This window comes from Vombatus ursinus, unplaced genomic scaffold (assembly GCF_900497805.2).
Source record: "Vombatus ursinus unplaced genomic scaffold, bare-nosed wombat genome assembly UNPS02014770.1, whole genome shotgun sequence".
Taxonomy (NCBI): Eukaryota; Metazoa; Chordata; class Mammalia; order Diprotodontia; family Vombatidae; genus Vombatus; species Vombatus ursinus.
This window is the reverse complement of record NW_020954548.1, coordinates 3,482,430-3,493,913: the sequence shown is the minus strand read 5'-3', so window position 1 is coordinate 3,493,913 and position 11,484 is coordinate 3,482,430. Positions and strand designations below refer to the sequence as shown.

Genomic DNA, 11,484 nt, shown 5'->3' with positions numbered 1-11,484 from the left:
CTAGATTTCTACTTCTTCCCAAATGAACAAAATCTCACATAAACTCTTCACTACAACATCCATAAAACAAATTATGTCCATTTGCACCATACGCTGAAAGAATGATGCATGTAGTCAAGGACATGACATCTTTTTACTCACAAGATATAATCTACTACTGACTTCCTGATGCTTTAATTGAATTTATTCTGTGTACATACCCTGATAAATTATTTTGTAGATAAATAACGGGAATAGGTTGCCTTTTTGATACCCATGTGGGCATTTTAGTTTACTGGCAGCTAAACAAGGTGAGATCTGCTGTCACTACTATAACTAGGAGTTTTGCCCGCAGTTGAGGTGCCATGATAAGAATGAGGACATGGAGGAGTTCACCCCCCTCACCATCTGGTGGCTTTCTATTTTAGCTGCAATTATCCTTACAAATTAGGTGTTATGTTACGATGTTTCTATGCCTCTAAAGAACCACAAGAGCCATAAGACGCTTCTAAATTCAGGGACTTCTATATGTGGTACTCTCTGATTTTGGCATCCTGGAACAAAATCCTGATTGCCCCTCTTAGTTACAGCTGTCTTCTAGTAAATTCAGATATGTTTGACTAGCAAATCCATCCATCAGGGATAGACCAGCCAGGTTCACCCTACTTCTGAGCTTTGGAGTCTTCCGGCCAAGGAGTTAACAGTATAAGAAACAAGACCTTTAAACTGAAGGTCAGACTTTTATTATACCTTTATGTAGCCTCACACTACCACATTCCATACTAAGCAGTCAAAATAGATAACAATACCAGGAAATTGGAAGATTTGGACATTTAAGAAGTTAGTACAAAAATATTTGAAACGATAGGATCATATAGTCCAACACCCTCATATTATATTAAAGAAAATTAAGAATCAGAGAGTTAAGTAAAATACAGTGCCAGGTATATAGTAGGCACTTAACAAATTTTTATTGATTGATTGATTAAAGTAAAAGAGTTGGGATTTGAACCCAAGACATCAAATTCTAGTGCTCTTGCTGCTACACTTGGTAATTCTCTTTAATTACTGGAAATTGCTAGTAATGTTTACTCAGTAGGGTAATTCAATGCTCTCAAAGAAAGAGTACCTCATTTGTAATCTGTATGTTAAGACATTTGCCTATTATATTTATAGAATCCAAAGCCTATTTATTTCAATGAAATGAAAGCTATCTTGACAAAATTGTTATGAAATGTATGTGAATTTATTTTTCTATTTTTGAATAATACTTTAATTTTTTCCCCAATTACATGTAGAAACAATTTTTAGCATTCATTTTTACAAGATTTTGAGTTCCAAATTTTTCTCCCTCTCTCTTTCCTCTCCCCTCTTCCTAAAATGGTAGGTAATTTGACATGTTATACATAGGATGTCCTGTGAAATAAATATCCATATTAGTCACAGTTGTGAAAGAAGAAACAGATCAAAAGGGGGAAAACAGACAAAAAAAGAATAAAGTGAGTGGAAAGAGTATGTTTTGATCTGCATTCAGAGTCCATCAGTTGTTTATCTGAATGTGGATGGCATTTTCCTTTTTAAGTCCTTTGTACTTATCTTGGATAATTATATTACTGAGAAGAGCTGAGTCATCCATAGTTGATCATCACACAATGTTGCTAATACTGTGTACAATGTTTTCTTGGCTCTGCTCATTTCACTTTGCATCAGTTCATACAAGTCTTTCCAGGTTTTTCTGAAATCTTCCTGTTCATCATTTCTTACTGAACAATGATATTCCATTACATTCATATACCGCAGCTTGTTCAGCCTTTCCCCAATTGAAGGACATTCCCTCAATTTCCAATAGTTTGCTGCCATGAAAAAGACTTCTATAAAAATTGGTGCACATATAGGTCCTTTTTTCCCTTTTTTTATGACCTCTTTGGGATACAGATTTAGTCGTGGTATTGCTGGATCAAAGGATATGCACAGTTTGGTTGCCCTTGAGGCATAGTTCCAAATTGCTCTCCAGAATGGTTGGATCAGTTCACAACTCCACCAACAATGCATTAGCGTACCAATTTTCCTGCAACCTCTACAACATTTATAATTTTCCTTTTTTATCATATTAACCAATCTGATAGGTGTGAGATGATACCTCAGAGTTGTTTTAATTTGCATTTCTCTAATCCAAAGTGAATTAGAGCATTTCTTTATATGCGTATAGATAGCTTTGAATTCTTCATCTGAAAACCTATTCATATCCTTTGACCATTTATCAATTAGAGAATGGCTTTTATTTTTATAAATTTGACTCACTTCTCTATATATTTGAGGAATGAGTTCTTCATCAGGGACACCTACTGTAAAGATTGTTTCCCAGTTTTCGGCTTATCCTGGCACCGCTGCTCGCCTCTGCTCGAACCAGCCCCTCTCCCGCCTCCCGGCGCCGCCACCCGCCGGAGCCGCCGCCAAGATGCAGATGGTGCAGACCAATGTGCCGTGCTCCTCGGTGCCCGACTCCCTGCTGAGCGAGCTCACGACGCAGCTGGCCAAGGCCACGGGCAAGCAGGCCCAGTACATCGCCTTGCACATCTCGGCCGACTAGTTGATGGCCTTTGGGGGCTCCTCGGACCTGTGCGCCCTCTGCAGCCTGCACAGCATCGGCAAGATCTGCGGGCCCTAGAACAAGGCGTACAGCAAGCAGCTCTTCGAGCTGCTCACCAAGCACCTCAGAATTCCCGGGGACAAGATTTGTATCAATTACTACGACATGAACGCAGCCAACGTGGGCTGGAACGGGTCCACTTTGCCTGAGCTCCCCTGCTGTGTGTGTGCCTGGGCCCAGGCTCCCAAGCTAGGTCCCTTTGCTGTCTGGTCACTCCCTCGTTCTTGTGAAGTTGAGAAATAATAAAATGCTTTTAGGTGTCAAAAAAAAAAAAAAAGATTGTTTCCCAGCTTTCTGCTTTCCTTATAATCTTGGTTGCATTGGTTTTCTTTGTGCAAAAGATTTCATTTTAATATAATCAAAATTATCTGTTTTACATTTTGCAATGTTCTCTATCTCTTGTTTGGTCATGAACTTGTAACTCACTTCAATTTTTCTTTAAGAATTTGGATGCTTACCTCTTGGTGCATATATGTTCAGTATTGATATTACTTCATTGTCTATGGTACCATTTAGCAAGATGTAGTTTCCTTCCTTATCTCTTTTAACTATGTATATTTTTTGCTTTTGCTTTGTCTGAGATCAGTATTGCTACCACTGCTTTTTTTTTTTTTTACTTCAGCTGAAGCATATTTGATTCTGCTCCAGCCCCTTACCCTTTACTCTGTGTATTTCTCTCTTCTTCATGGGTGTTTCTTGTAAGCAACATATTGTAGGATTCTAGTTTTAGATCTACTCTGCTATATAGTTCTGTTTTATGGGAGAGTTCATCCCATTCACATTCACAGTTATGATTACTAACTGTGTATTTCCCTCCATCCTATTTTTCTTCCTGTTTGTCCTCTCTCTCCTTTCATGCTTTCTCTCCTCACCAGTGTTTTGCTTCTTTCTACCACCTCTCTTGATCTACTCTCTCTTCTGTCAGTTCTCCTCCCCCTTTACTTAATTTCCTTTCCCTCCTACTTTCCTGTAGGGTAAGATAGGTTTCTATATTCAACTGATGGTGTACATTATTCCCTCTTTGAGCCAATACTGATGAAAATAAGGTTCAAGCAATGCCCATTGCCCACCATCCCCTCTTCCCTTCCAGTGTAACAGGGTTTTTGTGCCTCTACATGTGAAATCATTTACTCCATTCTATCTCTCCCTTCCTTCTGCACCCAGTGTACTCCTCTTTCTCTTCTGTTAATTGTTTTTATGTCATTCCCTCCAATTTACCTTATACTTGTGCCCTCTGTCCATGTGTATTCTTTCTAGGTGTGATAAGAGTTTTAAGAGTTAAAAGCATCATCTTCCCACGGAAGGATGTAAACAGTTCAGCTCTGTTGAATCTCTTATGTTTTCTTTTCCCTTTTTACTTTTTTAGGCTTCTCTTGGGTCTTGATATTGGATATCAAATTTTTTGTTCAATTCTGATCTTCTTAGGAAGATTTGAAATCTTTCTGTTTCATTGAATGACAATTTTTTTTAACCTTGAAGCATTATACTTAATTTTGCCATGTAGGTGATTCTTGATTGTAGTCTTAGTCCCTATGCCTTCCAGAATATCATGTTCTGTGACTCTTTAATGTTGTGACTGCTATGTCTTCTGTAATCCTGATTGTGGCTCCCCCATATTTAAATTGTTTCTTTCTGGAGACTTGCAATATTTTTTCCTTGACCTGATAGTTCTGTAATTTGGCTACAATGTTACTTGAAGTTTTTATTTTAGGATGTCTTTCCTGAGGTGATTGGTGAATTCTTTCAATGCCTATTTTGCCCCCTGGTTCCAGGATATCAGGGCAGTAATGTATGGGAACTAAAAAAAAAATTTGGAGATTCTACATTTCAGAAATTCTACTTAACTATAATGATACAAAGTTAACTTTTTTGTTCCTTTTTTTTTTTAAATTGGTGTTTTGTTTGTTATTGGCTGTACCTGTCATTTCATTTTTTATGGAATTCCCAAAAAGGAAACTGTACAATGGCTTAGAAATTTATCATTTTAAAAAAGAGGTCTACTCCACTGAGAGATTAAGTGACATTAGACATAGAGAGCTAGACACAGTAACAGAGAGTTAGCTGGTACCTGCCTGATTGTACAAATATCTATAGTTTGGGAGGATAGGAAATTTTGAATATGAAAATTCCTTCTACCCACATAAAAGTCAACCTATCCTTGATTTAGAAAAGAAATTCTAAAGCACACAGAAGTTATACAACCTGCAACAATTAGTGTCAGAAACAGAATTTGAACCAAGGTCATCCTGACTCCAAGCCCAGCACTCTACCTCACTGACATCACACACACACACACACACACACACACACACATACACTTGACTTACTATACAATATTTGTTTTTTTTAAATACCTCCTAAGATTTAATATGCTGGTGTTCCCCAAATTAATTGGCCCAAAAACGCTATTGGGACTGATGTATAGTGACAGAAACCATTAATGATAGTTCAAGGGCTAGGCAAGATGGACTAGCCCAAGTACAAAGGGAAAGTTTTGGAGCAAAATAGAGGAGATTCAGGCTATTTTTATAATAAAAAAGTTACCATGTGCATTTTTATTTTCCATTTTATATTTAATATTTTAAAGGAAAAAATGTCACTAGTGTCAATGTTATTTTATGGAACCCTTATTTATATTGCATTTAACACTCAGACTCTGCAGAAGCAGTTCAGAAAATCACTGACATGCCAGGCTATTATTTACCTTGAAAGGATGGAGCTGTGGTGCTGTCAATAGATTTGTCTTTAGAGTAGTCTTAGAAGACCTATATGTTACAATTATAGAAAAAATTTCCCTAGGATCAAGTCTAGTGATACTAAATTGGGCAGTTTCTCAAAAGCCAAATGAAAACTTTCAGAATATCTATTTTTAAAAAAGTCAAACATCAGCTCCAAATCAACCTGAACCAGGAAATAGTTTGGTTTTTGACACTGTTTATTCTCCTCAACAAAGTTGAGGATTGATTTTTTGGCCAGTTTTTTCATATGGTCTTAACCTCTAACTCAATCTCACTTACAATTTTGAAAATGGATAGAATAATACTTTGACTTCTGAGGAGTTTTATGGAGATTAATGTAATAATGTCCTCAAAAGACTTCAAGCTGCTTTGTAAAAGATCTGTTAATATAAACTATTTTTATGTAAGAGGTTAGCATATAAAATATGTAGGCCATTAAGAATATGTGGGATGACATAAATGTAAATTAGGGAGACATAGTTCTGTTTGCATATAGAAGGAAGGCCAGTTTAATGGAAGCACAGAGAGAAAAGCTTCTTGGGAGACTAGTGGCTCATCTGGCTCAGCATCCCTGCAGTGCTGATCTGAGCAAAATTTTCCTCCAAGTCAATGTCTGCACAGGGAGTCAGAGACTGATGAAGAATTTGGTTCCAGGTGGCCCAAGCACCCCAATTTCTGTGTCAAAAGGAAATTAATCTTGGCCGCTATACAAGATGCAATTCATTTGACTTACAACACCTATAGTAAACCTATCAAAGGTCTACTGGGCTTTCAATAACTCCTGCAAATTCATCTACCAGCCCTGTTCCTGGCTTTATGGATGTTAAAACCATTTCTTTGTATCAGATATCTTCACCTTTTTTGCTCCCTTTCAACTCCTTTTTGTGTGTCACCTTCCCCTATTATAATGTAAGCTCATTGGGTGTAGGGACTGTCTTTAGTCTGTATGTAAATCTCAGTACAGGCTGATAAAAGTACAGCTTGTTTCCATCCTGTTATTTTTGTGATTTGCATCATTGGGGGAATATTGAGATTGATGAAATCTAATTTCTATTTCAGTATATGAGGATTAATAAGTCCTTAATTCATTTTTGTTAAATATCTCAGGTTCCCCTGAAGTTTTCCAAAGGCTTATTGTGGCATGGAAATGACTCAGAGTTTTGTAAGGCACAAGATACTACTGGTCTTACCAAGCTGGAAAGACTTTGATTATGGACCCAAAAAGCATCCAAGAAAATGTAAATGCTTTGATGACAGAGAGGCTCCCACTTTCCCTGGCACAGTGCGTGGCACATAATGGATATTGAATAAAGTTTTGTTGAATTGTCTCTTTTAATCAAAAACTAGATTTTTTTATTTTGAGGAAGCCTATCACCAGAGGTTTGTTGACCATGGAGGAAACTTTTTGACCATAGCAATTGAAGATTTTCTCCTTAAATATATACCACTAGCCATCTACATTGTGGAAAGAGCACTCAAACCAAAAACATCACTGATCTTTTAAAGGATTAGAGAAGAAATAGTTGAACAGTAGTAAGAACCACAAAAAAACCCTAAATATCATGAAGTCATTTATTTTAGCCATCTGTCTTTGCATTCACCAATAGTAAACTTCTTCATTCTCCAAGAGCTAAATCTTCAAATTGGTTTTGTTATCAATTTGCTTTTAGACTAGGATCTTTTCACATGGAACCACTTTATTCTCAGATTCTATCTGATTGAGAAATGTGCTGCAGGAAAATGCTGAAACACTTTATGAGTACAAATAAGGAATCAAAGAAAATGAAGAATTTTAAGCCAAAGCTGGAATCTTTGACTGCAGTAGACAAACTGAAAGCTAGTTACAACATATTTATTACTAACTGGGACAAGTGTTTCTCATGAATGTATTTTTAAGAGCCCTGTGATGCAGTGAGAATGATATTCCAATTGGTATACTGTTTGCCTTTGGTTTTTATAATAGTTCAGATTTTATATGACTCCCAGGATTCTAGACAACATATTTAACTGCCTCAATATATATATATATATGTGTGTGTGTGTGTGTGTGTGTGTGTGTGTGTGTGTATATGTGTGTGTGTGTGTATATATATATATATTTTCCCTTTGAAGATAGAGAAACAGAAATAGCAAGTTTAAGGCAGCTGTGAAGAAATTCAGAATGTTTATCAGCAAGGAAGACTGATCAGTCTTTCATATAGGTATGTGTGTATGTGTACTGCATCTAAGGAACAATGGATCAATTTATACCTTTGTTATTTTGCTCATGCTGTTTACTGTACTTGAAATATTTTCCCCAGTCATCTTTTCCTAAATAATTGCTACCCATCCTTTTAAAGTTTGCATCTTGTACTGAAATTTGTTTATATACATATATACATATGAACTCACATACACACACACACACACACACACACACACACACACATTCCCCAACATGATTGACACAGCACCAATAAATTTGCTACTATATTCATATCTCCATCATGGGTACATAAGGTACAATGAATAACCTATGATTTATTTTTTTAAAAATCTCTCTATTTCTCTCTCTCTAACTCTTTCTACATATGTATATATGTATGTGCATGTGCATGTACATATACATATATGTGAGTGTATGTATGTGTGTATGTATGTAAATGTATATCCACATGTATGTTTATGCAAATATGAATACTTAAATGTGTGTGTGTAAAAAGGGAGAGAGTTCTATCTCTGTACATACACACACACACACATATATATAGACTTAGGCATATATATTATATATGTACATAAATATGTATGTGTGTATGTGTGTATATATATAAATACATGTATGTGTATATATATAAATATATATATATATATATACACACACACATGAGAGAGAAAGAGAGAGGAAGAGAGTTTGATTTTTAGTGAATCTTAGGTGATCCACATGAGTGGTTGACAAGAGCACAGTGCTACTTTTATAGACTAGTTTTCCATTTTTTTGGTTAAAATTCATTTTGCCTGGAAAATAATTAATTCATACTCAATCCTTTTTCTTTAGGCTTATATATTTGTATTGCTGATTTAAGCTATCTAAAACCTGCAAAAGCAGGTTTGAATGCTTCAGTGGGCAATCTTCCCTCATCTCTGTTCCTTCCCCAGGATGAATTTTTCTAGGTGTTTTAAAGTAAGCAAAGTGAAGCTACTAAATAAAATCATGAAAAATCACTTTATACTCTTTGAATCTAGATGCCAGTTGCAACAAGTTTAAATCAGTGAGCATAAATCTTCCCCAAATTCTATTTTGTATATGTCATGTCCTTGCTCAGAAAAAAATTAATAGTTCCCTATTGACTACAGGAGGATGAACTTCAAACTCTTTAGTCCAATATTCAATGTACCACAAAATCTGATTCCAGCATCCCTTTCCTGTCTAATCTCATACATCTACCCTATATTGATCTATACCTTCAGTCTATCCAATCCATTAATGATTCCCACAACCCTTTTGTCACTTTGCAATCTCCATGCCTTTGCTCATCCCATTATTTTGCCAGGAAAGAATGACTTCTTCCACTCCAACTAACACTTATTCTTCTATCTTGGTCCCACTGAAGCCAATCTCCTCCATGAATCTGTGGCAATTCTTCTGAACTTATAGTTTTTGCTACTTATTTGGAATTAAGTATAAACTCAATTATCTGTCTCTCTTTCTCTTATCTCAGAAAGTAGTGGGTCCTTCCTGACTAGATATCTTCAAACAAAGACTAGATGACCAATTGCTGCTCATGTGGTAGAGAAGAATCTTGTTCCAGTAAAGATTGGAATAGATAACCTGCTGTGATCCCTTGCAAAACTGAGATTCTCAGATTATTTCCTTCATTGTTCCCTTGTTATTTTTTTAATATGCTTGTTTCCCACATTAGAGAGTAAGTTACCTGAAATGAAGTATTATGTTACACCCATATTTGTATCCTCAGGGCTTAGAAATGTGTCTTTCTGTATTGGAAGCACTCAACAAAAGTTTGTCTTTAACTCCTATTATTGGCTTTGAAAATCAGCTGATTGAAAATTGCCATACCCAGTTTTTGAGGCTCTAAAGGACTGATCATGTTGACAAGGAAAGCTCAGGAAACAACATGGTTAATACAGCATGAACAAATTTACTACTAACTCCTATCACCCCTTCCTGGGGACTTAAGATATGGGAACAGCCCTGAATATCCAAAAATTTTTACTTATAGAGCCAAATTAGATCATTCTAGTACCATCTACCTTCAGAATTAAGAAACACCATTTCCCCCTTTCTATATTCCTTCTTCTCTAGAAGGTGGTGTGTTATGGTGGAAAGTATGCCTGGTCAGAAGTCATGAGATAATTCAATTCGAAGTCTACCTCCCAAACTGAATATTACATCTACCACTACCCTAGTTCAGGCCCTCATCACATTGTGCTTAGACTATTGCATTTAGCGTGCTTGTTGGTCACTCTACCTCGAGTTTCTCTTCATTCCAGACCAAACTGCACTCAGTTTTCAAACTGTTCTTCTTATAAGACAAATCCAACTCTATCACTGCTCTTTTCATTCAATTTCAGTGATCCACATGACTTGAAGAACGAAATACATAATCCTCTATTTGACTTTTAATGTGCTCCAAAACCTGGCCACTTCCTATCTTTTTAGTTGTCTTATACTTTACACTCCTCACTCTGTACACTGCAAAGCAGCTACGCTGGTATTCTTGCTGTTCCTTGCATATAGTACTTATTTCCTGACTCTAAATACTTTCACTGTCTATCCTCCATTCCTAGAACTCCCTTTCTCCTCATCACTGCCTTCTAGCTTTCCTGGCTTCCTTCAAGTCTCAGCTAAAAATCAAACCTTCTAAAAGAAACCTTTCTCCATCCTCTTTATATTAGTGTCTTCCATCTGAAATCATCTCCAATTTGCCCTTTAATTGAAGATTAACTCCAATTTTATGTTGTACATTGCTGTTGGAGTGTTGTCTTTGCCACTTAGATTGTAGGCTCCTTGAGAGAAGTGGCTGTCTTCTGTATTTCTTTGGTTCTTTCATGCTTAGTATAGTGTCTGTCATATAGTAAATACATTAAATAAAGTTAACAAGATATATTTTAAAAATTGCTTTGTAACCAGTCAAGTAATCATTGCAAGTGTTTATGTAAAATGTATTACTAATTTTTGTGTCATTGCCTTATATTTCTCAAATTGCGAGAAAAGTTATTTTTTTCCATGCAAATAAGATAAAATGCATGCTTTCATTTTACATCTACTTACCTTCTGATTCTTATATCCCTGGTTCTCTGTTTCCCTCCCCAAATTTTACCATCATGACCTATTTTGTCAACTAAAAACATTCCTATGTTTCAGTAACAGCACACCCTTCATTTGTGTACCCATTGTATAAAAAACAATAGGGCTGACTTGCAGGGACCTAAGAGATCATTTAGTCCAAATCCCTTACTGTACACAAGAGAAAACAAGGACTCAGATAAGATAAGTGACTTAGTCAACATCAAGTAACTAGTATTTAAGCTAGATAATTTACTGATTAACTGCTTTAAGTTCCATCCAATTAATCATCTAGGTCATCATACTATCTACCTCCCCTTTGTTGCCACAATCTAAGGAACTTATTCCTTTCTACCTCTTGCTCTAAGCACACTAACGGAATCAATAGTACTTTCAGAATGGGTATGTCTTACGGATCTCTTCAACATGTATGTGACTTCCTTGACTATATAACCACCCGACTGCCATTCCCTATCTGTGTGGTCACCTGATAGTAGAATACAGGCATACCTCATTTTATGGTGCTCCACTTTATTGAGCTTTGCAGATATTGTTTTGTTTTACTTTTAACAAATTTAAAGTTCATGGCAACCTTGCATTGAGCAAATCTGTCACTGCCATTTTTCCAACATCATGGGCTCACACATCATGTCCTTGTGTCACATTTTGGTAATTCTCACAACATTTCAAACTTTTTTGTTATTGCTATATCTGTTATAGTGATCTGTGATCACTGATCTTTGATGTTACTATTATAATTGTTTTGGTGTACCACAAACCATGCCCTTATAAAATGGCAAACTTAATCAATAAATGTTATGTATGTTCTG

General features: G+C 36.1%; 1 pseudogene; it reads left to right on the top strand.

Annotated features, from left to right (window-relative positions):
• Positions 1-2,299: 2,299 nt before the first annotated feature.
• LOC114043812 lies at positions 2,300-2,872 on the top strand (annotated as a pseudogene).
• Positions 2,873-11,484: the final 8,612 nt, after the last annotated feature.